Genomic DNA, 25,641 nt, shown 5'->3' on the forward strand with positions numbered 1-25,641 from the left:
CTGTATGTGGCATCTCTCTGGCACAGATACCGCTGGGCAAATCTTTGACAGCTTCACCTTCTTGCACAAGGGGAGCCAAACATTAGAGATGTTGAACTAGGAGGGTCAATGATGTCAGCTGCACCCAATGCCATGTAAATGCATTGTTACTCCTGCTTCCAGATGGTGCATTAGACTTCCAGCACACACCTCCATCCATTAAACCTTGCTTGTGGGCGTGAGCTTCTGCTGGCTGGTGTGAAGTATGTTGAATGCCTGTCCAGAGAAACTCTAAAGCAAATGCCTGAAGGTTAAAATCATCAACATATATATCCACTGTTCTACTTCCAACAACTCCTTCTTCATCCACATCACCAAAGTGCTATCAGATGTTTTCTTCTTTCTCACCATCCCATTATATCTCATTACATTCATAGTTCCACAGCTGAGTTGTGGATCCTGTTCCAATGCCAAACTTCTTGGTCCTTGAGATTTGGCCAGTCAACCCCATGGGCACCTATGCATGGATGGACCAAACGTGCTGTGCATTTTCTTTTTGACAGAGGCAAGATGAAGCTCCTCTGCTTGAATTCTAAGGGTCAGAATGGGGAAGAGTGGAGGTGGAGAGACCAGCTTCATTGTCCCGAGTTGAAATTACCAAGTGGTCTGTGCAGGTTCTACTCTGGATAGGTGCCCTGTCTCCTTGTGAGGACAGGGCACCTGTACTGGGGTTGAGGTTCCCTGTCACTATGCCTTTGGTTCTGGGTGGAGCAACGGAGTGCATGATTGTATGCCTTTGAGGATGCTGGACCTGGCTGTGCATAGCAGGTGCTAACCTGTCCATGGAAGCAGCCAAATGCAGTGAGTCACATGATTCACTACCCTGATGCCACTACTGAACAATGAGGGTCATTGTATACCAATGGTGTACAATAACTGAGAGTAGAAGGGGGGAGTGGTGAATGAGAGAGTGGCAACATCATGCAGAGTCGTGTTTCTTGTTTGGTGATATGGGTGTTTCAACATCCCTGTAAGAGCAGTCCTGGTCTTCTGTGAGAGTCAGTTTTCTCTCTTTACAGGGGGTGAGGACATGTATGCCAGATACCTCCCCCTTACCCCCTCCAGCTGCATAGACTCTCTCTGCCCTGTTATAGTCTGTCTTCTCCTGTCTTGAGAAAAAGGAACAAAATGAGTGAGTGCCATGGCCATTAGCTTTGGTGGGGTAAGCTGCTGAGGTATTATGGAGAACTCAGAATGCAGCATGGCGAGTGTACAGGCTGAGGGGCAAGAACTGGTGAAAGAATTTGTTTTAGGCAACAGTGAGGATGGTGAGACATGAATCTTACTGGGAGATGAGTGCAATATGAGAGAGAGAGTGAAAGAGCGGTAACAGAGAAGAGTGTGGCACTTATCCCGACAGAGCGGAGAAGGTCATTGACTATTTTACAAAGCTTGCCATTCCCCGTCAACCCTTGAGGTGGTACTGACACAGGTGGCAAACTCAGACCAGGCTGGCGCAGCTTCTTCTACCAGTCTTCTCCTTTCACCACCCCACCACCAGGACATCTTTCCTTTTTCTGCCAGGTTCTTAATCAGTCTGTCAATAATTAGGGCAGTTTTGGAATGCCACTGCTCATTCAGGTACAAGAGATGCCGGTCTTTGGGTAGATATTTTCTGAGCAACAAGTTGTTCCAAGAATGGTGTGTAGTAAGATGGGAATTCAGACATGGGAGCATGGTTATTCATCATTAGCGTATGTTTGGTAAGATACAGTGAGAAAACTCATTAGATCTGGGAGCAAAAAAGCCCTTCAAACAAATCTCACAATTCGGCTGAAGAAAAAGTGAAATGCAACCCATTGTCTTTCGTACTGATGTAACTTTCATCTAATTGCTATCATGCAGTAAACTGCACCTTATTTAAACTAAGAGAAATGGTAAGAGAAAAATCAATGCACCACTACTTAACTGGAAAAGATTTCAAATAATAGTAAGCTACAAGAGATCTTAGAATCAAATAGAAGGGAGGCTAATAAATAAAACCAATTGATAAGCAACAGGATGTTCTGCAACAGAATATTTGTAAGTGTTTATTGATTTTGGAAAAGAAACTTAGTGTCAGCATGCAAAAAAGAGAGATTAAAAAAGCAAAGGGGAATTTTAAAGGAAAGTTAGCCTACCGAATAATTAATAATAAGAGAATAATAAAGGCAAAATTCCTTAAAAGATCAAGGAAGCAAGTTGTAAAAAGGAAAAGTAAGAAACAATTGCATCTGTATAGTGCATTTCATGAACTTAGGACATCCCAAATCTCTTTACAGCCAATGAAATACATTGGAAGTGTAGGGAATTTGTCTCTACCTATTTCTGACAAACAGTAACATTATAAAGATCAGATAATTAGTTTTAGTCATGACTGAGCAAAAATATAAGCTGACACCAGAGTAAACAGCTCTGCTCATATTTAAAACAGTGTCATGGCATTTTCTACATTAATCCCTGTGACTGTGTTGGACCACCATTCAACATTTTATTTCAGAAAACTGAAAGCATGGCAGAAATATTGGATATGTTCGTAGGCTTTATTTTCACAGAGGTGATATATATTGAGATTCAACGTATGAGTTTCAGGGCTCTTCATGGAGGTCATGTGGAAGCTAATTAACAACTTAATGGGACAGGATGGTTTATACCTGAGGATTCTCAATGAAGGTAAGGAAAATATAGTAAAGTTTCAGACCATAATTCCACAAATAATTTTTGGTTTAAACAAAAATCAAATTTTCATTATAGGAATTGGAGATAAATTCATAAATTATTGGAAGGTTAGACTTTCATCAGTTATTGATAAACCTCTTTGGGCTGCAAGTCAATTCCCAGTCAGGAAAGCTGTACCTGGAATTTTGCTGAAATCAGCTGAAATATCTGCAAACGTGGATTCATCAGATATCAACTCATTTTCTTGTATTTCCTTGAATGGCTTAAACCCCCAAACTTCTTCAAAGCCATGGACCATTGGGCATAGGATTGGAGTCAGAAATTCTCTAAGTCAGATAATATAATGCCGCAGCTTTAAGTTGGAATATAGCTTATGTGCGAAATAGGAATGCTTGCTATCAAATATTGTATTCATGATCAACTGAGGCCCAAGCTGCAGTATAGGGTTTGAATCCTAAACAGCAGTATTTATTTATTTATTTATCATTTTATTTATTTTATGGTACGGGGAGCCATTGGAAGGAACAATAACCTGTTTCCAGGGAGAAGACCAATACATGACCCCTGTGGATTTCTGTTGTCTCAGCTCTTATTTTCCAGTGCAGACAAGTTTAGTAAGCAATGTGGGTTGCTGCAAATTCACACACATAAGAAATAACTAGCGTTTAATGTTCTATGCAAAGCATGCTGCACTAGAGAGCACTGAAAGTGCCAAGGCAGAAAATAAGGCTGGAATAAGTGATTTGATATCATGAAAATCCTGCATGATCAGACAGATAAAGCATTCTAAACAAATATGAGTGCATCCCAAAACAGCATAATGACAAATCCCATGAAATGTCTAACCATCCTTCATGGTTAGATGATGGGGATGCCCAGAATATTCACGTTGAAAATTCACACTCAAAGCAGCCATTCAGCATAATAGACTGCAAAGGATGTTTGGCACAATGTGTAGGCACAAATATCCTTCCACACTGCATGCTGAAATTTAACCAATCACTGTCAGGTACTCTTATGTTCAATGACTTGGAAATTTCACCCTTGGGATCAATTGTACTCCATTATTGCAACAAAACAGCCCAGTGACCGTTATGTATGAGTGAGCAAGGACCTGTCCATCCATGTTATCATTAACAAAATGATGGGGACGACTGGCTGTAAGGAACACAATCAGAAACCTTTTTCAAACACTGAAAGAAGGTTTACAGGGGATTTGAGGAAAACTATTTTTCACCTGAAAGGTAGTGGGCATCAGGAATGCCCTACCCTGGAAGGGTAGTGAGGATCTAAAATTTGAATTTAGGCAACAAAAATATGTAGATTTTTATTATAACAAAATGGTTTCTCGATGTAAAAGAATACTGTAAAATGGCCTGTGAATCATACTGCTGAACATACTACAGATTTGCAGAATTAAGTTGCAGTTCAAAGAGGACAATGGAGTTTTCATAAGATGAATGCTGACACATTAATTGACCATTTGAACTAACCTTGAACTGATACATGGCATGGCAATTTATGTAAATAAGATATCCCTTCTTTTTTTTATGTAGATATTTTTATTAGAAATTTAACATTTTAAGGCAGGAGCATCTCCAATGTGTCCTAAATGCAAAATAGAGGTGGGCACTCTTGTACATTGCCTATGGACCTGTCATAAGATTCGTAGATATTGGACTAAAGTAGCAAGTACCCTGACAGAAATTTTAGGAACGGAAATTAAAGTGGACCCTGTATCCAGTTTACAGGGTTTACAAAAATAAACAGAACTCTCAGATATAAACATTGATATACAATTAACTCAAATACATAATAGCCAAAATTTAACAAAAGACAAAAAAAACCGAAAAAGAAGAAAAAAAACAAAACTCAACTTTTATTCCTGATGAAGGGCTTTTGCCCGAAACGTCGATTTTGCCTGTCCTCGGATGCTGCCTGAATTGCTGTGCTCTTCCAGCACCACTAATCCAGTATCTACTAATCTAACCTACAACTAACCAGAGTGTATATTTAAGTCTCTTACATGCTCGGAATGTGTTAACATCAGATGTAATAAAACCCGTATTCGTGCGGGATTCCTCCCTCGAGGGGCCTCGGACCAGCCAGGTTTGTAATCTCAATTCAATAAAAGCCCTTGTTAGGATAGCCGAAATATCTGTCTTTATGTAATTCAAAAAGGGCTGCCATATTTTATAAAATAATTCGGTCTTTCGGTGCACCATATTTGTGAGGAAGTCAAGGGGAATACATTCCATAATTAATCTGTGCCAATTTGAAAGTCCAGGGGGGCCTTCAGCTACCCAGTTCACCAAAATATTTTTCCTTGCACAGAAAGAAAGAATAAAAAATAGTCTCTTCCCGTACATGTCCAGGGAGGGAAAGTTCGAAAAGCCCAAAAGGAGAGATACAGAGTCCACTTTAATTTCCGTTCCTAAAATTTCTGTCAGGGTACTTGCTACTTTAGTCCAATATCTACGAATCTTATGACAGGTCCATAAGCAATGTATAAGAGTGCCCACTTCTATTTTGCATTTAGGACACATTGGAGATGCTCCTGCCTTAAATTTTGCCAGTCGAACTGGTGCTATATGGGCCCTATGAAGTATCTTCAGCTGGATAGCCTGGGCTCTGTTACAGATAGTAATTCATCTAGCATTTTCCCAAATATCATTCCACATTTCTATAGAGATTTCTAGTCCCAAATCCTGATCCCATGTTTTAAGCAGATTATCCATATCTCCCGATACTTCATCATGTAGTAAATGATAAATAGTACTGACGGAAGATATCCCGAACGGTCATAGGACACTACATTCTGTATCTGATTTATAAAGACTATCTAATAAGGTAGTCTTCTTCTGTATATAATCTCGAATATGGAAGTATCGAAAGAGGTCTCCATTAGGTAATCCGAATTTCTGACGCAGCTGTTCAAAAGACATCAGGACCCCATCTTTAAGTAGATCCCCTAAACATGAGATACTCCTGGATCTCCAGAGTTTAAAAGTGGCATCTGTAAACCCCGGTTGGAATCCCCATGCTCCCACTATCGGTGCATAGGGAGATGTTTTATGTGAGTTGCCCTCATTTTGCCACATTATATTCCAAGCCTTGATTGTATTTAGTATTATAGGGTTTTTGCAGTGATCTGTAATGATTTTCTTCTTGTCTGAGAATAAAAGGTTAATAAGTGGGTATTTTACTTGAGAGGCCTCGATGTCCAACCAGATTGATTGTGGATCAGACAAGACCCAATCAGCTATGTAACTTAATAGGGAACTTAACTGATATTTCCTAAAGTCTGGGAAGTCCAATCCTCCCCGTGTCTGTGGAAGCTGTAGCTTCTTCAGCTTAATGAGGGGCCGCCTATGATTCCAAATAAAGGAACCCAGCCAGCCATATAGTTTACATAAAGCCGTCCTCGGCAGCATCACTGGAAGCATTCTCATAGGATATAGGAGACGGGGCAGGACATTCATTTTGATTAGTGCTATTCTACCCAACCAGGAAATTGGAAGGTCTCCCCATCGCTGGAGGTCCTGCCTTATCCTTTCCAGTAAATGCACAAAATTAGCCTTATACAACTGACCAAATACTGGAGTGATAAAAATGCCTAAATATAAGAAGCCCTCCAGGGACCAATGAAAGGGAAAAAGGGATCCGTCTGCTAAGTGGGGTATCATAGCAAGGCCACCCATTGGCATAGCCTCCGATTTTGAAAAATTAATTTTATAGCCTGAGAATGCGCTAAATGTATTAATAACTTGGATTAGGTGAGGTACGGACATCAAAGGATTACTGAGGAATAGAAGAACATCATCTGCATAAAGGGTAATTTTATGTTTACCTGTACCAATCCTTGGGGCCGTTATATTAGAATCAGCTCGTATAGCTTCTGCTAGTGGTTCAATTATTAGCGTAAATAACAATGGCAAGAGGGGACATCCCTGACGGCAGCCCCTACCCACACTGAAGCTATCCAAACCTAATCCATTGGTAACCACAACTGCTTTGGGATCACTATACAATGTTGAGATCCATTTGGTAAACACCTGTTCAACGCCAAACCTTTCCAATGTGTAAAACAAATATGACCATTCGACCCTATCAAATGCCTTTTCCGCGTCTAATGAAACTACTACTCCTGGTATCTTTCCCTGATGGCAGGCTTGAATCATATTCAAAACCCTTCTAATATTATTGGATGATCTACGGCCCTTAATAAATCCCGTCTGATCCTCCTTTATAATATGTGGCAGTATCCTTTCTAGTCTCAGTGCTAACCTTTTAGAAAGGATTTTAAAATCTACATTTAGCAAGGATATTGGTCTATATGATGTACAATCTTCTGGGTCCTTTCCTTTTTTAAGGATAAGAGAGATATTTGCCTCTTTCAGTGAAGGTGGGAGACAGCCCTGACTATATGCATAGTTATACATGTCCATAAGTGGACCAGCCAATATTTCTGTAAATTCTTTATAGAATTCAGCTTGAAAACCATCTGGGCCCGGTGCCTTACCGCTCTGAAGTTGCCTAATTGCATCAAGTATTTCTTGGAGTGTAAGAGGAGCATTTAGGACCGATACTTGTTCCGGAGTTAGGCCTGGAAAGGTCAAATTTTTAAAAAATGACTGCATCCTCCTCGTCCTATCTTCACAATCCTGTGATTTATATAACTCAGAATAAAATTCTCTAAAGATCGCGTTAATCTTTTTACGATCATGAGTCAAAATACCCGTACTTTCCTTGATAGACGTAATAGTCTGAGGGGCCTTTTTTTTCTTTGCAAGAAATGCTAAGTATCTACCCGGTTTGTCGCCATATTCATATAACCTTTGTTTTGCAAATAATATTTCCCTCTTAGCCGTTTGAGTAAGCGTAGTGTTTAGAGCTGTCCTAAGAGCTGTAATCCTTTGCAATTTAATAATAGAAGGTCTATCAGTGCATGCTGTTTCAGCCGCTTTTAAGCGGGCTTCAAGCAGACGCTGTTGTTCTCCCTTCAATTTCTTCTGGGTCGCTGAATAGGAGATGATCAAACCTCGCGTGTAAGCTTTGATGGTCTCCCACATCTTTGACGGGTTGCTAGCTGTACCTGAATTAATTTCTAAAAAAGTTTTAAATTCTTGAGAGAAGTACTTTACAAATTTACTATCTTTCATTCGGAAGGGGTCCATACGCCAATGCCGAGGGGATGTCCCATTGTTCCTCGCCTTAGTTTCCATATATACAGCAGCAGGGTCTGAAATTGCTATACTACCTATTTTACAGGATGATATGGAATTTACAAAAATCGAGGGGGCAAAAAACATATCAATTCTGGTATGACATTTATGTGGATTAGAGTAGAAAGAAAAATCTCTGTCCTGTGGATGAAGACATCTCCATACATCTACTAATCCTAATTCTTTGTTCGGATCCATCAATTGTCTAGATCTGGGAGATACTCCTGCAGTACTCTTGGGAATCCTATCTATTTCCGGATCCATAATACAATTAAAGTCTCCCCCTATAATTATATGACGGGCACCAAAAGCCATCAATTTTGAAAAGGCTTCCGTTATAAATTTAAAGGGGTGTGCCGGGGGGGCAGTACAAATTTAAAATCCCATATCCCTCTCCATTTATGAGGGCTTTAATCAAGATATATCGTCCGGATTCATCTTTTATCTGCTTTAGGATTTTGAAAGGGAAATTCTTTCGAACAAGAATAACAACTCCCCTGCTTTTTGAGCTAAAAGAAGAAAAAAAGGCCTGATCAAATCCACCCTGTCATAATTTCAAGTGTTCTTTATCTGACAGGTGTGTCTCCTGTAGGAGAGCTATATCAACTCTTTCCTTCTTAAGATTTGATAATATTTTCTTCCTTTTGACTGGCGAATTACTCCCCTTGACATTCCAGGTGCACCACTTAACCGACTGATCATCCATAATCATCTGGGCCAATCCGAGACCCCTCGGGAGGGGGACCCCTATCCAGAGCATCCTGAGCGTAGAGCATATAAAATTTACAAAAATAAAGCCTCTCTAATACACCCACAACAATATAATAAAAACCTATTTCTAAATAAAAAAAAACATATCTAATTGGAGATTTTCCCCCTCGTTCCCAGGGGGTGTCACTTCCTCTCCAAATGTCCATCATATCCTCTCCCAACCAATGCCCCACCCTTGACCCAGGCACTCCTCAATAAAATGAAGAGAATTCAAATATAATACAAAGCTAGAGTTAACAGTGAGCACCCTGCTCCCACCCATACCAACACCTGGATATATTTGGTAATGTTAATACCATATATAAACATATAACTATAAAATTACCACCTCAAAAAATAATAATTAAATATAATAATACAAAATAACAAGGGAAAACAACCCCGCTCCTAGAGACAGAGGTAAAATTGAATAAGGTAACCACCTCCCCCCACCAACATTAACCAAACCCCCAGCTTATATATATATATATATATATACATATACATACATACATACATATATATACACACATACACACACATATACATACATCCCTCATATATACATAAAATAATAAAAGAAAACAACCCCAAAGGGGGGAGAAAATCAAATCCCTCTCCCCACCCCCATGATAATATTAAACAGTAAGGTAGGAGAAAGAGAGGTGGGGGGGAGGGGAAATGAGGAAACTGGAGAAATCTGAGTTCATCCCTTGTGGTTGGAGGGTTCCTAGGCGGAAGATGAGGCGCTCTTCCTCCAGCCGTCGTGTTGCGATGGTCTGGCGATGGAGAAGTGGGAGGGGAGGGAAATATATCCCTGGTGGTGGGGTCCGTTTGGAGGTGACGGAAATGACGACGGATGATACGATGTATATAGAGGTTGGTGGGGTGATAGGTGAGGACCAGTGGGGTTCTGACCTGGTGGTGATTGGAGGGACGGGGCTCAAGGGCGGAGGAGCAGGAAGTGGAGGAGATGCAGTGGAGAGCATCGTCGATCACGTCTGAGGGGAAATTGCGGTCTTTGTAGAAGGAGGCCATCTGGGTGGTACGGTATTGAAACTGGTCCTCCTGGGAGCAAATGCGGTGGAGACGAAGGAATTGGGAATATGGGATGGCATTTTTACAGGGGGCAGGGTGGGAGGAGATATAGTCTAGGTAGCTGTGGGAGTCGGTCGGTTTCTAGTAAATGTCCGTGTTGATCCGGTCGCCCTAGATAGAAATGGAGAGGTCTAGAAAGGGGAAGGAGGAGTCTGAGATGGTCCAGGTAAATTTGAGGTCGGGGTGGAAGGTGTTGGTAAAGTGGATGAACTGTTCAACTTCCTCGTGGGAGCATGAGGCAGTGCTGATATAGTCATCGATGTAGCAGAGGAAAAGATGGGAGATGGTGCCAGTGTAGCTGCGGAAGATGGACTGTTCCACATATCCTACAAAGAGGCAGGCATAGTTGGGGCCCATGCGGGTGTCCATGGCTACTCCTTTGGTTTGGAGGAAGTGGGAGGATTGGAAAGAGAAATTGTTCAGAGTGAGGACCAGTTCAGTCAGTCGAAGGAGGGTGTCAGTGGAAGGGTACTGGTTGGTACGGCGGGAAAGGAAGAAGTGGAGGGCTTTGAGTCCTTCGTGATGGGGGATGGACGTGTACAGGGACTGGATGTCCATGGTGAAGATAAGGCGTTGGGGACCGGGGAAGCGAAAATCATGGAGGAGGTGGAGGGCGTGGGTGGTGTCCTGAACATAGGTGGGGGGTTCTTGGACTAAGGGGGTCAAGACCGTGTCGAGATATGCAGAGATGAGTTCGGTGTGGCAGGAGCAGGCTTAGACAATGGGTTGGCCGACGCAGTCGGGTTTGTGGATTTTGGGCAGGAGGTAGAAACGGGCAGTGCGGGGTTGTGGGACTATGTGCAAGGTTGGAGGCGGTGGATGGGAGATCCCCTGAGGTGATGAGGTTATAGATGGTCTGGGAGATGATGGTTGGTGGTGGGAGGTGGGGTCATGGTCAAGGGGGCAGTAGGAAGAGGTTCTTTACCGTTAGCGGTGTAAAGGTCGGTGCGCCAAATTACTACCACGCCTCCCTTGTCTGCTGGTTTGATAGTGAGGTTGGGTTGGAACGGAGGGAGTGGAGGGCTGCACGTTCAGAGGGTGAGAGTTTGGAGTGGGTGAGGGGGGTGGAGAGTTTGAGGTGGTTAATGTCGCTGCGGCAGTTGGCTATGAAGCGATCGAGGGCAGGTAAGAGGCCAGCACGGGGTGTCCAGGTGGATGGGGTGTGTTGGAGGTGGGAGAAGGCGTCGTCAGAGGGTGGACGAGAATCCTGGTTTAAGAACCATATACATGTGGTTGAAGAATCAACCTCCACATATATCGTATCATCTATCGTCATTTCCACCACCTCCAAATGGACCCCACCACCAGGGATATATTTCCCTCCCCTCCCATATCAGCGTTCCGAAAAGACCACTCCCTCCGTGACTCCCTCGTCAGGTCCACACCCCCCGCCAACCCAACCTTCAAATCCGGCATCTTCCCCTGCAACCGCAAGAAATGCAAAACTTGCGCCCACACCTCCCCCCTTACTTCCCTCCAAGGCCCCAAGGGATCTTTCCATATCCGCCGCAAATTCACCTGCACCTCCACACACATCATTTACTGCATCCGCTGCACCCGATGTGGCCTCCTTTATATTGGGGAGACAGGCCACCTACTTGCGGGAACATTTCAGAGAACACCTCTGGGACACCCGCACCAACCAACCCAACCACCCCGTGGCTAAACACTTCAACTCTCCCTCCCACTCCACCAAGGACATGCAGGTCCTTGGACTCCTCCATCGCCAGACCATAGCAACACGACGGCTGGAGGAAGAGCACCTCATCTTCTGCCTAGGAACCCTCCAACCACAAGGGATGAACTCAGATTTCTCCAGTTTCCTCATTTCCCCTCCCCCCACCTTGTCTCAGTCCCAACCCTCAAACTCAGCACCACCTTCCTAACCTGCAATCTTCTTCCTGACCTCTCCGCCCTCACTCCGGCCTACCACCCTCACCTTAACCTCCTTCCACCTATTGCATTTCCAACGCCCCTCCCCCAAGTCCCTCCTCCCTACCTTTTGTCTTAGCCTGCTTGGCACACTTTCCTCAGTCCTGAAGAAGGGCTCATGCCCGAAACTTGGATTCTCCTGCTCCTTGGATGCTGCCTGACCTGCTGCGCTTTTCCAGCAACACATTTTCAGCTCTGATCTCCAGCATTTGCAGTCCTCACTTTCTCCAATACAGATCATCAGCCCTCAGGCTACATGACACAGTTTCAAATGAACATGTATACCAATTCTGAACTTGCATACTTCCTCACACTAACATTCATTGCAAAATTACTTTTCACTGGACAAGTGCAGACAAAGCTCACCAGTCATCATGTGTTAATACCCCTAGGACAGTGTGTTGCAATACTCAGAAAACAGAGGAATAAGGGAGGTGCCCATCACCAGCATGTAGATAAATTATCGCATCTAAGGATTGAACAAAACGTTTGGATCTAACAATCAACTAAATTCAGTTGAAATCCAGCCGAAAGTATCAACAAATTGCAGAACTGAATCATGTAAAGAAGGAGCATCAACTAGCCTGACAGTGTGACAAAACAGTTACCAAGTGAGAACAGTACTGTATCAAAAACATAATCCATGATTTAACATGAACGAAACCTCTGAAAATGTAGAGGCCTCCTCCAGCAAATATCAAAGTTACTAAGTCTGGACAGATGAGCAAACTGCTGATATGTTTTAGGAATTTGTAAATTGCTTTGTGTCAAAGCACATTCACATACAGTGATTATTTTTCTGCTGTCATATGATTGTTTAAATGGAAACTTTTAGTTTAAGGAAAAAAGGACATTGTGATATAATGACATGTACCTTGTGAGGATGGGGTGGATAGTATCTTAGACTACTGTCAATCACTATTCACCTCAACAGGATGTCATGTTTTAGTCCCTGACACACAATTGACAATGCAGCAAGTTTAGTCTCCTAAAGAAAATCTATCTGTACATCGTCTAATCTGTGTTCCTGTGACATTTATATTGAATAGCATAGGAACAGAAAGATGGCTGGGAACAGAAAAAAAAGATATAAGATTAAATAAAAGAAACTTCAAAATCAAATAATGTATTCCATGGATATTTCATATTGAACTGAGCTTATTTTCTGTTGAGATATATCCCATCTGAATCACACTTGGATCGAAGTTCCAACAGGAAAGATAAATGGAGCTGTCACAAGAATTTTAAATTAGTCGGTGGAAAAGGTAGTATCAATAATAGTTCTGTTTGAGAATTCAAAATATGTTTGCTTTAAAGAAAGTCTGAGATTCACTTAAAATTTTATTTCTGATGAAGAAGCTTGTCGTGGCTGTTATTACATTTGATCATAGTAGACGCCATATTACTCATGGTTGGTTGCACAACTACTTGTCTTGAAGCAACAATGAACAGATAGTTAACATCCTGTGGCTAAATACTGATCAGAGTCATATGAGCAAATGAAGCAAATGGACTAAGTCCAACAGGCTATGTACCAAATACAGACTGATTTTCACTTGGAGACTAACTGAGTAGCTCAGAAGAATTGTGAATGAGGGAGGATGCTGTGCATGGTCAAAGTATAAAGTCTGGTCAAAAGTCCTTATTGATATGGTATCGTTGGAGTCAGACCATCAAAAGGGGAGCACTTCGAAAAGCAGGATTGGTCCAAAACGAATTTAATTAACTTGCTGCCAACCCAGTCTGTCGAACTAGGGAGTAACTCTATGCTTTAAATCACCGTGTATTGATTATTAAGTTTAGTTTGTTGCCAAAGAAACCTGATAGATTTGCAACAAAACTGGAAATTTTGTAATTCTTAATATTTTGGACATTATAATTTGAAACCAAAGAGAAGGAAATGGAGTCCAGCCCAGACTTTTGCTTTAGGCACTTTTACAAGTTAAGGAATAAGTAAAGGGAGCAGAAAAAGATGTAACATAATTAAATCAGAAGAGAAAACAGTATGTGAGTAACGATTCGAGAAGAGTAGGCTAGGTGGCACTAATAAGTATTCTTTATACAAACACTGCGAGCATAAGAACAAACTGAATTTACAGTCACAACTTTGACTTGGAAAGTATAATTTGGGAGTTTTAGAAAAGCATTGTTGCAAAATGTTTGGGACTGGGAACTAAATATACCAAGTTATAAAGTCCAAAGTAAAGAGTCGCAAAATGTACAATATGAGAAATAGTTCTCATGATTAAGGATAAGAAATGTATAACAAGGCATGGAGAATTTATGGATGAAGCTACAAAATTGAAAAGGTCTTGCTTGTCCGTAGATCCCTGAAAATGACGGGGGTCATGGTGGTTAAGAAAGCATGGGGGAACACTTGCCTTTATCAGTTGTAGCATAGATTTTAAGAGCAGAGAAGTTAGTTTGGAATTGTATAAAGCTTCTGTTATTCCACAGCTAGAGTGTACTGTGTGCAGTTCTGGTCACCACACTATGGGAAATGTATGATTAGGAGAAAGTGAGGACTGCAGATGCTGGAGAGTCAGAGTCAAAAAGTGTGGTGCTAGAAAAGCACAACAGGTCAGGCAGCATCCAAGGAGAAGGAAAAGCATATGATTGTTTGGAGCAGGTGCAGAAGTGATTCACAAGGGTGTTGCCTGGGTTGGAGCATTTTAGCTTTGAAGAGAGGCTGGATATGCTCAGATTGTTTTCTTTAGAATAGAAGACTAAGACAGCACCTGGTTGAATGTATAAGATTATGAGGGGGCATGAACAAGGTGGTTAGAATTAGAAGAGTCAGTAACATGTAGACATAATTATGAGGTGAAAGGCAGGAGGTATAGATAGGATTTGACAAAACATTTTTTCACGCAGAAAGTGGTGGGAGTCTGAAATGCATTGCCTGGGACAGCAGTAATGGCAAGGAATCTCATAACCTTTAAAACATATCTGGATGAGCACTTGAAATGTCATAACATTTTCCTAATGAGCAAAGTGCTGGAAAGTGAGATTGGCTTAGATACATCAGTGCAGACTTGATGGATTGAAGGGTCTCTTCTGTGCTGTATGACTCTATAATTATGACTTGGGATTGTAGCAGATGTTACGTACAAGGCCTCTGGCAGCAGTCGTGAAATAGCAGAATGGCTTATATTTTTCAGCCATGTGTCAAAGAGAGAGTGGCTTTACAAAGATTGGGGTAAGCAAGGTAGTTCATGTGAAAAAGGCAATGAATTTCTTTCATGTTTACTGAGAATGCCTATATTAAGACAGTCAAATGGTTTTATGGGTAAAATAATAAAACATTAGTGGAAAGTGTTCCAATTTGTACACCTTCAGGACAAAAGGGCAAACAAGACAGTGATGGGCAACTAAAAAGGTAAGAGACAAGATGAAAAGAAAAGCAGACAAAAGTGCACAAAATACGACATACTGTGGGGGATAGAGAAAATATCTTTTCTGCTCTCTTAACAAAGCAATTAGACAGAATGACAAAAACGATGGATTAACCCATATCTTCACCCTTTGCCCTTTTAATAAGGGCAATAATAAATTTTAATAAGCTTTGCACCTCTACTGGTTTTGTGAAGAGATACCTATTAAATTTTTCATTGTTCCTGATGTTTTGACACCTATATTGGAGAAGTTTAGACAGATTAGGGGACTTCCTTGTGGTTTTGCTCCTTGTTTGGAAACGTGCTATGGGAAAAGAGAAGGGATGTTGGGAGTGATTAAGGAAATACAATAATATTCAGACAGACAGAATAATCCAAAATAATGTGGGCCCCTTGAGAAGTGAAATTAAGGGAATGATGGACATTTTGAATAATTATTTTGCATCTTCATTTACAGTAGAATAAAGGGTCCGATCCATTGAATGCAAATGAGTTTGGGGAGTTGAAATATAACCTAGAAATATAATAACAAACATTTGAAAAAGGAGCAAGATAGACCATTGCGCACTTAAGACTACTTCACCATTCAATGCAATCATGACTGATTATCCAACTTAGTACCCCATTTCTGCTTTCTCCCCAAGCTTTTGAACGCTTTAGCCCCAATGATTACACCTAATTTCTTATTGAAAAATATTCAGTATTTTGGCCTCAACTGCTTTCTGTGGCAGAGAATTCCACAGACTCACCACTCCCAGGGTGAACAAAGTTCTCTTCATTTTAGTCCTTAATGGCCTACCCATATTGTTAGAATATGACTCCCAATCTTAGACTCCTTGGTCACTGGAAACATCTTCCAACATTTATCGTGCTTAGCTCTGTTAAAACTTTATAGGTTTCTATGAGATTGCCTCTTATTCCTCCATTCGAAGAATGTTGATGTTCATTAGTTGTGAAATCTTCCTTTGTTCTGCTGTTTCTTTTGCCATCAATTGCATCACATAATAGCTCGACCTATGACCTACTCAAAACATTACTTCATCACTTGAACCTTGCAACTTTCAGAATAGCTTATATAACTTCAAAACGGCCAATTTCTCATCTATCACAAAACATTACACTGACATTATCTTCATCAGCCTGCCTTGCAGTTTGTAGAATGTTATGAAAATTGGAAATATAATGTGACACTTACTTCTTTATTGCTAGCAGTGGTAACACCTCAATTAAAATTAATTGTGGTTCATATTTCAAATAATTATCACAGGTGCAATCAAACAACAGGATTGTTACTGTGTAATAATAAAACCTATCAGTAATAAAGCACTTTACAGTGCAGTGGTATAGAGGCTGGCAGAGTGTTGGATTTTTGGTTATTTGATTTAGCAGGCAATTTTGGTTTAAGCTAATATATTCTGATAGGAACTCTGGTATGGAATTTTTAATGATTAAACAATTCATGATCTAGCAATCTGGTCACTTTGACAGGGAAAGGAAAGAAAAAATGATGTGAAAATGATCTCACTTTAGAGTTGATAGACCCTATATTAATCCTGACCAGTTCGAGGAAACAAGACTTGTTCAGGGAACTCTCAGAACGATTGAACAATTCTTGCTGCAGTTTGGATACTTTGGCGCCTGTCATCATTTTAAGAATGCTGATAGTTGTTATTTCAGAGGTTCACCAATCATTGAGATAATGTCATTGTGTCATATGAGCCTTGACATAAAACTATAGGAGTACCAAAATATAATTCAGTAGCTCAAGTAGAGAGTTCACCACCACCTTCGCAGTACTGATTAGGAATATGTAATCAGTGTTGGCATTTCCAGAATTTTGTATTCGATCAACAATAAAACAAAAACCTCATGCTTTCACTCTTCAATGTATCCTGTAATCATTCCACTGCATTTGAAAAAGAAAAAGATCATTTGTTAACCCAAAATAAACACAAAGAACTGCAGATGTTGGAAATACTTGTTACCCAATTGGATAAATTTTAGCTGACTGTCAAACTGCCTTTGATCCCCTTGTCTAGTAATTTTCAAAAAATAAATTAAAATCTTCACATATAATTAAATTTTGATAAATGCCTCTGCAATTTCCTGCATGCTGCAGGGGACAGCAAGTTGGCAGAAACCATGGGCAAGGAAGTTTATAGAATGTAATCCACAGGTGCTTTAAACCGTATTCCCCATGGTTATATCGTACATCACCTTCCCTACTGATGTCAGCAGTCAACAGAGAGGACTCAGGTGTTTTCAGAAATGCTCCTCTCCCTGATGAGCAGAGCTTCATTGAATGAGCACATGTTGTTATTAGTTTCTCCGAGGACTTGGGTCAGCAACATTTGTCAACAGACAATAGTATTTCCTCTTCAATGTCTAGCAATGATTTGATGGCTGCAATACTAATGTGCAGGTTTGCATAGTTTTCACAAGTTACCCAAGAGACTGCCATTTATCCTTTGCCCTCTATTTTCATTGTATCAGCAATGTCCATATTCTGTTAGAATTCCTGAGATTACGAGATCCACGCAATATTCAATCCTGTGAGGAACGTGCCAGGGAGACTGTGATGAAAGTTCCTGAAAACATGATCTCTGTTGCCTGAGTTGCTGAGCATTTGCAGCATTTGCTGTTTACTCCCATAGTTGCTGACAATAAATCTGGGAAATTAACCCTAGTCTAAGTTAGATTGCTTGAGAGACAGAGATCATTGATGCCAGAAATTTATCAGGATATGATTGAGCAAACCATAATGAGTCTGAAAATGAGATTCAGTGGAGAGTGTGGTGCTGGAAAAGCACAGCAAGTCAGGTAGCATCTGAGGAGCAGGAGAATCAACGTTGTGGGCATAGGCCCTTCATCAGAAATTCCTGTTGAAGGGCGTATGCCTGAAACATCAATTTGCCTGCTCCTTGGGGGCTGCCTGATCTACTGTGCTTTTTCAGCACCACATTCTCAACTCTGATCTGCAGTCCTCACATTCTCTTAAAAATGAGATTCAGTTTAAATTCTCAGTCAATGTGCCTATATAACATACTTGACTGATGGAGGCTTTCATTTAGATGGAACCACAGCAGCAGCATCCACCTTCTTTGGGTGAAGAGGAGGAAGCAGCAGATGGGGAATCATCCTAACACCTTGCAGGAAGAGTTATGAAAGATCAACTCCCAGTTTAGCAGTTCTATTGAGCATGTCACACTATTCCTCTAAGTGTTTCCATGGATTCACACACATGATTACATTTTACAAATGTAGTTTGATAAGTTATAAATTAGAACCTAAAATGTATGCAGAATTTGCAATGCTCATTTAGATCACACTTATTTGATTTACAAATGCAGTCCGTAGAGGATTTCACAGAAAAATACAGCTAGTGGAAATAAGGAACAAGTAATAACAGCACTCAGAGATAATAAAGCAGGAATCAAGTATTGTTTTCTACTTAAAATTTATTTTCCCACTAATTGATGATGTCAGATGTAACTTCCTGCACAAACCATTCTGCTGGTATGGTATGCTCTTTTCTAACTAAGTGCAGATTGGATTTCATTCTGTGAAGCTGTTTTCAAGTTTTCTCCCCAACGGTGTTTTAATTTTCCACATTGTGTCACATTGTTCTTTGGAATGTAACAGAGAGCTGATATTTGAAAACGTGCAATCATATAGGTTTCATGATTACATATACTTGGGAAATCTGTAATCTCACTGGAATCTTTATACTTGTAATTTTAATGAGATACATGCAGTACTTGTAAACAATCACAGAAATTATTTTCATCTATAAGAGGCAAAAGGAATAATAATTTTGAACTTATATAGGACCTTAATTTCAGATAAGTAGCTATACAGAGTACATTGTTTTGTCGAATGAGTTCCATAGGAACAATGTGATTGGAAATGCCATTTCCTCAAATTTTATAGCTTTCATTTGTAATGTTATCAAAACTGAATAATGTAAAACCATTGAACTTTATAAGCTCTACTGAGAGTGTTTCATTGTGTCTTATCAGGCTGTAACAAAATGAGCTACTTATTTCCAACAGAAACAGGTCCTGGTTATAGTATATTTAAATACTAAGATCAATTTCATACAGAAGCACCCTATATATAAGAAAATTACACAAAGAAATGTTCTTGAGTGGATTCATGGGTTATTTTGCTAAATTGAAAAATTATCTAATTCTGCATTTTTTTTATTGAACATTGTGATTTATTTTAGAGTCATCTAGTCAGAGAGTCATAGGGATGTACAGCATGGAAACAGACCTTTCGGTCCAAATCGTCCTTGCCAGCCAGATATCCTAAATTAACTTAGTCCCATTTGCCAGCATTTGGCCCATATCCCTCTAAACCCTTCCAATTCATGTATCCATCCAGATACCTTTTGAATGTTGTAATTGAACCAGCCTCCATCACTTCCTCTGGCAGCTTATTCCACACAGGCACCACCCTCTGCATGAAAAGGTTGCCCCTTAGGTCCCATTTAAATCTTTCCCCTCTCACCTTAAACCTATGCCCTCTAGTTTTAGACTCCCCTGTGAAAAATACCTTGGCGATTCACTCTATCCACGCCCCCCCATGATTTTATAAACCTTTATAAAGTCACCGTCAGCCTCCAACGCTCAAGGGAAAATAGCCCCAACCTATTCGGTCTCTCCCTATAGCTCAAACCCTCCAACCCAATATCCTTGTAAATCTTTTCTAAACCCCTTCAAGTTTAACAACATCTTTCTTATAGCTGAGAGACCAGAATTGCATGCAGTATCCCAAAAGTGGTTGAACGATGTCCTGTACAGCTGCAACATGATATCCCAATTTCTATACTCAATGCAGAGACCAATCCAGGCAAGTGTGCCATAAGCTGCCTTCACCACCCTTTCTCCCTGTGACTGCACTTTCAAGGAACTATGAACCTGCACCCAAGGTCTCTTTGTTCAGGAACACTCTCCAGGTTCTTGCCATTAAAAGTATAAGTCCTGCCCGATTTGCCTTACCAAAATGCAATGTATGACATGCAGCTCACCTGATCAATGTCCCACTGTATTATGAGATACCCTCCTTACCAGTTCACCACAGCACCAATTTTGGTGTGTTATGGACGAATCAGTACCCCCTCAAATCATTTTAAGAAGACAGCCAGAACCTAACATTTCTAGTTTTAAGTAGATGTAGGGTGAATATTTAGGAGCGACACAGTTGGTTAAACCACTTGGTTTTAAACAAAGCAGAATTCATCTACAAACTCAGTGAAGCCAGAAGTAAACACTGAGCAGGTCAGATGGCATCTGTGAAAAGAAACAGAATTAATACCTTGGTCAATAAACCTTCCAAATGAAACATTGGACTGAATATTACAGACTACCCACAGGCAAGAAAGCAAGTGGGTACTTTTGTAAGTTATGATGCCATGCCAGTCACTAACCTGTTTGCATTTGCCCACACCATGATTAGATGAATGCCAGAGGAGATAGTGGGTGGTTCTATCCAGCCATAAGCCCATCCATAGCACAACTGAAGTCCTTAAGTGGGCAGTTAATGCAAAATTAAGGGACTCATTCCATTGTTTTTTTGATTTATTGGGCAGCAGGGGAGATTGGTATTTAATGTGCCGCCTGGCAGTTTTGGCTCTCTTACTGGACTCTTGGTGCCAGTCAGTAATCCATCACTACAGAGGTGCCTCTCAAAATCCATCCTCAAGCTAACTCCCACTCCCACGCCCACTCCCACGCCCACTCCCACTCCCACGCCCACTCCCACGCCCACGCCCACGCCCACGATCTTGTCAGCATTGCAAAAGCAAAATATTGGTTAAACTTGTTATGTTCAAGTTCATTGTGAAAAACCATCTGCTTGGTTTTCATGCAGTGTTGGCAGTGGTCATTGTTCTCACTGGCATAACTTCCTCATCTCCTTATTGAATAGAGGAGTTATGTTTGGTACTTCACAGTCTGATGGAACCTTTCCAGATTTGAGCAAGGCTTGGAAAATTAGCACCAATGCATTTATTATTTTATTAGTTACCTCCTTTACCTCATTAGTCACCTCTTTAACTTGATCTCTCCTGTGGGGGAGATGATAGAATCAGTTATTTAGGAGGTCATCATGGCTGGGCTCTTAGCAAAACTCAAGGTAATTAGGAAGAGTCAACATTAATTTGGGAAAGGGAAATCATATTTAACCAGTTTGAAGGAGTAACTGGAAAAAGGGGTGGGCGGCACGGTGGCACAGTGGTTAGCACTGCTGCCTCACAGCGCCAGAGACCCGGGTTCAATTCCCGCCTCAGGCGACTCTCTGTGTGGAGTTTGCACATTCTCCCCGTGTCTGCGTGGGTTTCCTCCGGGTGCTCCGGTTTCCTCCCACAATCCAAAAAAAAATGTGCTGGTTAGGTGAATTGACCATGCTAAATTGTCTGTAGTGTTAGGTGAAGGGGTAAGTGTAGGAGTATGGGTCTGGGTGGTATACGCTTCGGCGGGTCGGTGTGGACTTGTTGGGCCGAAGGGCCTGTTTCCACACTGTAAGTAATCTAATCTAATCTAATCTTGTAGATATTCTGTACTTGGATTTCCAGAAGGGATTTAATAAGATGCCACGTAAAAGTTTATAGAATAAAATAGGAGCTCATAGGGCAAGGGGTGCAATATCAGCATGGATGAAAGATTAGCTGGCTGGCAGAAAAGAAAGTGTATGCGTAAATGTTTTTTTTTCTGTTGACAGCATGTGACAAATTGGGGTCCATGCTCTGCCATCAGTTTGTTTCCAATTTTTAAAAATTTAATTCAGGGGATGTGGGCTTCACTGTCTGGACCAGGATTTATTAGGAGAAAGTGAAGACTGCAGACGCTGGATTGACCAGAGTTGAGAGTGGGGTGCTGGTAAAGCACAGTAGGTCAGGCAGCATCAGAGGAGCAGGAATCCTGATGAAGGGCTCTTCCCTGAAACATCGGATGCTGCCTGACTTGCTGTGTTTTTCCAGCACCCCACTCTGGACCAGAATTTATTGTCAATCCCTCGTTTCCATTGAGAAGGTGCTGGTTAGCTGCTGTCCATTTGATGTAGACATACAGATGGTGCCGTTAGGGAGGAAACATGACTGGGGGTGAATATCATGGTATCTGAACTTGCAAGTGTCACAAAGAAAGGTAGGATAGGATACTGTGAAGACAGTGTAGATTGATTGCAGATAGGCATAGATAAGTAGAATGAGTAGGCAAAAATCTTTCAGATATAGCATCAAATGAGAAAATGCGAAGTTGTTCACTTTGGCAGGAAGTATTAAAAAACAGACTTATTTACTTGGAGAATGGCTGCAAAACGCTTGAGCTGCAAAGGAATCTAGATGTTCTGCTGCATAAGTCTGGATAGGTTAGTATACAGGTACAGAAAGTAATTTGATAAAGGTTAATGAAATTCTAGCCTTTATTACATGAACAATTGAACATAAACATAATAATGCTATTGTTCAGTTACACAGAGCATTGATCTGATCACATCTTAAATACTGTGAGCAGTTTTGGTCACTGTAATTAAGAAAGGATGTAAATACATTGGATGCGTATTAAAAGATGTTTATTAGATTGATAACTGGATCAAACAAGTTGCCTTATGAGCAAAGGTTAGATAGACTGTGTTTGTTTCCACTGGAGTTCTGGAGAAAGAGAGGTAACTTACTTGAAATGCATAAGATTGTGAACAATCTTGACAAGTCAGACATGAAAAGGATATTTCCTCATGAGGATGAATCCAGGCTAGAGACACCATTTAAAAATTAGGGGCCAGCCTGTCAGGAAAGAGATAGAGGATTTTGTTTTCTTATAGATTTTGTGCAACTTTGGAACTCTCTGTTTAGAAGTTGGTAGATGTAAGTTTATTGAATGCTTTTAAGGTACAATTCAATAGGTTCTTATTAGCAAGGAAATCAAACTTTGTCAGACATAGATGGGAATATGATTGACAAATGGATCAACCATAATAAATGGCAGCACAGGTTTGAGGGACTGATTGGTCCATTTCTGCCCTAATGTGGATGTCCAGATATGCATATGAGACTGATCTTTCAACTCTACCATGCATCAAAGAGAAGTGAGTTATCTGGACGTTTTGTCACAGAAGACCTTAGGCAATGTATTTTGGATTTGATAATGAATAGGATAATATGAATAAAAGAAAGACAGCTATGGGATCCATAATGTAGCAATTGAGGAGTTTCAGCCCTCATAATTCTCTGATGGGTTCAAACATTTTGCAGCTTGTGTGGATAAGAGAACGAAGGTGAGCAAATTGATCATGGCACCCTCATGTGGAATTAAAAGCAATATAATTGTAATTCGAGGGATAGATACAGTTCTCTGCAGCTGAGACCATGCATCCACAAGACTGTATTTCTTGCCTGGTGCCGTGACTAATAGCATCCCTTGGGGCTTGAGAAAATCTTGGAATGGAAGGAAAAAATTCTGTTGTTGTGGTCCATATGGATACCAACAGCATTGGTAAGACAAAGAAAGAGATTATACTAAGGAAATATGAGTAGATAAGGGCTAAATTGAAACACAGAACCTCAGAAATTCAGTAGTCTCTGGATTACTACCCAAGACACCCATAATTTGGCATAGGATAAACAACAAAGAGTTGAATGCATGGTTCAAACCTGAGAAGATATTTTTGATTCATGTTACACTACACCAGTACTGGATAAAGAGGGAAATAGCCCCTTTAGGATGGCCTTCACCTGAACCTTTCTGGGATTTGTTTGTTGGCAAATGTTATTACAAGGCTGTAGAAAATGTTTGTAACTAAATAATGTATGGAAGGGTTCACATGAGTGGAGATCTAGAAAGTTAAAGAGAAAGGTCAAGCCAGTAATGCAAGATAATAATAATAATAAATGAAGTATGACTGGACAAAGCATGCAAGCATAAGAATGTACTATCAAATAAAGTCAGAGTAGACAAAAAGATAAAAAGAAAGGCAGAATTAGGGACTCTTTATCTGGATGCTCATAACATTGCGAACAGGATGGATTAATTGGTGGAAAATAGTGGAGATAAAAGAGAATGATATGAAAACTAATATAGAGACATGGTTGCAAGAATAGTGAAATTTTGGATAGACATGAAAAGGAAAATGAGAAGAATAGCTCTATTAATAATGAATTAAATCAGTTCTATAACACAATAAGATCTTATTTCAGAAGATCAATATATAGAATTAGTTCTTGTAGAGACCCGAAATAGTGAAGAAATAAATTACCAGTCAGATCAGTTTATAATAGCTAAAAACAAGGACTGCAGATGCTGGAAACCAGATTCTAGATTAGTGTGGTGCTGGAAAAGCACAGCAGGTCAGGCAGCATCTGAGGAGCAGGATCAGTTTATAATACTCCTAGCAGTAACTCAAAGGTCAAATAAAATACACATCATGAAATAAAGAGAGCTTGTAAGAAGAATGAGTTCATAGAATGCATTCAGGAAGATTTCTGACAATATTGTGCTACCAGGGATCAGGTTATTTTGTACCTGATAATGTGTAAAGAGACACGGTTAACTAATTATGACCTGGAAAAGGATATTGTAGGAAGAGTCATCTTAAAATGTAGAATTTCACTTTTAGTATAATAAAAACAGAGAAGGATATGAAGACAGCATTGGTGAACTTAGTCCGGGAAAGTAGCTTAAAAGAAGTGCTGAAGCAGTGGGATGCATAACACATGGCTTACTAAGTAAAGAGCAGTATCAAATTGAAAGAAACATGTGCAATGCTGTGAAGATTTGTAATCTGTTGGAAGATTGGAGAAATTATAGATATAGCAAATAAAGATCAATAAAAACAAGAAATTGCAGAATGAGAGAATATTAACAATTATTAAGCAGATAGTAAAAGTTTCCATGAGTGTATAAAAAAAAGAGAGTAGCTAAAGCCCATTACAGAGGGAGACTGGGGAACTAATAATGGGAATGAGCATATGACTAAGGCTTTGAACTTTTACTACCTTCTTTAGACAAAGGACATTCCAAAAAGTGAGAGAAAATCAAGAGTCATAAGAAAGGGCGAACTTCAAACAATCACTATCTCTACAGAAAAAATAATGGTAATACTCACAGAACTTAAGGCAGACAAGTCCCCTGGAGAAAGTGAGGACTGCAGTTGCTGAAGATCAGAGTCAAAGAGATGTGGCACTGGAAAAGTACAGGCGGTCAGGCAGCATCTGAGGAGCAGGAGAGTCAATGGTTCGGGCATAAACCCTTCATCAAGAATTTTGGGGGGCACCCAAGGGGGCTGAGAGATAAATAGGAGGCTGGTGGGCCGGGGCTGGGGAGAGGGCAGTGGAGGGGAAGATAGCTTGGAAGGTGATAGATGGATGTAGGTGGGGGTGATGGTGATAGCTCAGAGCAGAGGATGGAGTGGATAGATGGGAAGAAAGATGGACAGATGGAGAAGTTCAAGAGGGCAGTACTGAGTTGGAGGATTGGGATGAGATGGGGGAGGGGAGATGAGGAAATTGGTGAAGTCCACATTGATGCCATGTGGTTGGAAGGTGC

Source organism: Chiloscyllium plagiosum, unplaced genomic scaffold (genome assembly GCF_037043375.1).
Source record: "Chiloscyllium plagiosum isolate Xiang-an unplaced genomic scaffold, Cpla_swu_hap1 HiC_scaffold_2, whole genome shotgun sequence".
Lineage (NCBI taxonomy): Eukaryota > Metazoa > Chordata > Chondrichthyes > Orectolobiformes > Hemiscylliidae > Chiloscyllium > Chiloscyllium plagiosum.